This window comes from Bison bison, unplaced genomic scaffold (genome assembly GCF_000754665.1).
Source record: "Bison bison bison isolate TAMUID 2011002044 unplaced genomic scaffold, Bison_UMD1.0 scf7180017864012, whole genome shotgun sequence".
NCBI lineage: Eukaryota > Metazoa > Chordata > Mammalia > Artiodactyla > Bovidae > Bison > Bison bison.
This window is the reverse complement of record NW_011494584.1, coordinates 978,923-981,981: the sequence shown is the minus strand read 5'-3', so window position 1 is coordinate 981,981 and position 3,059 is coordinate 978,923.

Below are 3,059 nucleotides of genomic sequence, written 5' to 3'. Positions count from 1 at the left end.
GTTGTTAAAAGCAATACCACTCATTGATCTATTTGTAGATATATCTGCTTATATCTCTATTAAATCATTGTTATATGATTAATTTATGTATTAATTTAATATTAAGTCATTTAGATGTATAGATGCTGATGATAGGTATATCTTCTTGTTCCATACTTTTTCTTAAGACTATATGTTTCCTCTAATTCCTTAATCAAGTTCATATATTTTTACATGCATTTTATTTCAGATTCTAGTAATGCTATGCAAAATATCTTTGTTCTTATTTGGAATAGATAAATAAATAGTAAGATGTACAGAAAGATAGATATAAGTATACATTCTTGTCCTTTTAAGTGCTTCTAGAAAATCATATGTGGCTAAATCTTATCTTTTGACCCATCAGAGTTTTAAATGGTGAGTTTAAACAGTTTACAGCTATGATTACTATTCTTTCATTGGTTTTGTTTCCACCATCTCCCATTTATATTTCATATGAGTTTTACTGCATTTTTATGTTCTACTTTTTTTTGTTTCTTCCTTTCCTTGTGTATTTTCCTTTAATTGGCTTAAATGTTATGGTTTGGTTTTATCATGATCATAGAAAATATATATTTAAAACTAAAACCCAAGTTTACATTCTATTTATTGATTTATTAATTTTCTTAACATTTTTATCTTCTCAAAGGACAACATGTAGATTAAGCTCAGTTCCCTTTGGTTTCTACTGTCTCTCCTCCCAAAGCACAAGTTATTAGACTACATCTCTCCATTTACCCTAACAGGGAACTAGCTTTTATTTCCTTTTTGTTCTTGTTATTTAGGCAATATACTTGTGACAATATACTTGTCATGAAGTTATTTTTTTGTCAAATTCTTCTGGCATCCTTGTGGTCCTGGACCTAATTTCCTGCAGATACCAGTAGATGACTTAAAATTTTCCAAGAGATTTTAAACATTTTTACCACATCCAAAAAGAATTGACCATGCAATGTTATAAATGTATTAATTATCTTGGTTTTGGTAATCATTCCATACTGTGTATGTTTTTGAGAATATTTATAACATCATTAGGATTTATACCTTGCATGTGTGTGTACTAAGGCCCTTCAGTCATGTCTGACTCTTTGCAACCCCATGGACTATAGCCTGCCAGGTTCTTCTGTCCATGGGCATTCTCCAGGTAAGAATACTGGAGAGGGTTACCATGACCTCTTTTGGGGATCTTCCTGACCCAGTGATCAAACTTGTGTCTCTTCCATCTCCTGCATTGGCAGGTGGGTTCTTTTACCACTAACACTAATTGGGAAACCCTGTATAACTTAAATATATACAATTATTTTCATCAGTTATTCCTCAATAAAGTTGAAAAAAAATTGTAAACATAATGCCATAGGTGTCACTTTTTGCTGAAAATTAAGTTGATATTGCAATAACTGTTACCACCTACCTGTCTAAGCATTAATGAAAATCCTATCAAATATTCTTCAACCTATTCTAGGGAGATCCCAACTGGGAAGCTTGTCTTTTTATAATGGAAGTTTAACTCCTGATCTGGGCTCAGATCTCATGTAATCATATTTGCTTGAAAATACTTTTGTACATTCATGGTCATCATCCCTAGAGCACTTCATGAATCCACCGGTTGAGAATGCACGTAGGAGAAGCTAGAGATGACTTTTGCTCTCCTCAAGTGAGACGAAATATGTAAAGAACTTAAAAATTGCTTGCCACCTAGACTGATATGAGTGCTTTAATCTCTCCTCCTTCTCTTCCTCCTCTCCTTTCTCCTCCTCTCCATATTCTTTCTCTTCCTCTTCTGTTTGTATTCCTCAAACCTCAATCTTCATTCCATTGACACTTAGAACCAATCTCTCTGCCTAATGAGAGGGCAGTGAGTGTGTTGATGCTTAGTCTCCAACCTTCTGACTCCCTTGTGCTTATCTTCCCCAGCAAGTTCCTTGGATACCTGCACCCAGAGTATATTATCTTAGTTTTGATTTGTCTGCATCATGACTATAAGTGTTTGCAGTTTCTTCATTGCAGAATACAATTTATTGACAATTATGTTCTCAATAATAAATGTTATTTATTGGCAGTCTCTGTAAGTTTTATTGATATATTACTAAAAACACTATATTCCAGATGACTGCAAATTTATAAAAATAAAATCATTAGATTCCTATAACAGTTACTGTGATGGGCCTCTTACAGACAATAAATTATTAATCCAAATCAATTGAAGGATAAACATAAAAGGGAAAAAATCTAATGTAAATGGCTTCAATTTAAATCAACTTCACTAATTTCTAAGTCAAAATCATTAGTTAAGTAGTGATTTAGTTCAGTTCAGTTCAGTTCAGTCGCTCAGTCGTGTCTGACTCTTTGTGACCCCATGAATCACAGCACGCCAGGCCTCCCTGTCCATCACCAACTCCCGGAGTTCACTCAGACTCACGTCCATCGAGTCAGTGATGCCATCCAGCCATCTCATTCTCTGGTGTCCCCTTCTCCTCCTGCCCCCAATCCCTCCCAGCATCAGAGTCTTTTCCAATGAGTCAACTCTTTGCATGAGGTGGCCAAAGTACTGGAGTTTCAGCTTTAGCATCATTCCTTCCAAAGAAATCCCAGGGCTGATCTCCTTCAGAATGGACTGGTTGGATCTCCTTGCAGTCCAAGGGACTCTCAAGAGTCTTCTCCAACTCACAGTTCAAAAGCATCGATTCTTCGGTGCTCAGCTTTCTTCAGAGTCCAACTCTCACATCCATACATGACCACTGGAAAAACCATAGCCTTGACTAGATGGACCTTTGTTGGCAAAGTAATGTCTCTGCTTTTCAATATGCTATCTAGGTTGGTCATAACTTTTCTTCCAAGGAGTAAGCGTCTTTTAATTTCATGGCTGCAGTCATCATCTGCCATGATTTTGGAGCCCCCCAAAATCAAGTCTGACACTGTTTCCACTGTTTCTGCATCTATTTCCCATGAAGTGATGGGACCAGATGCCATGATCTTCATTTTCTGAATGTTGAGTTTTAAGCCAACTTTTTCACTCTCTTTCACCTTCATCAAGAGGCTTT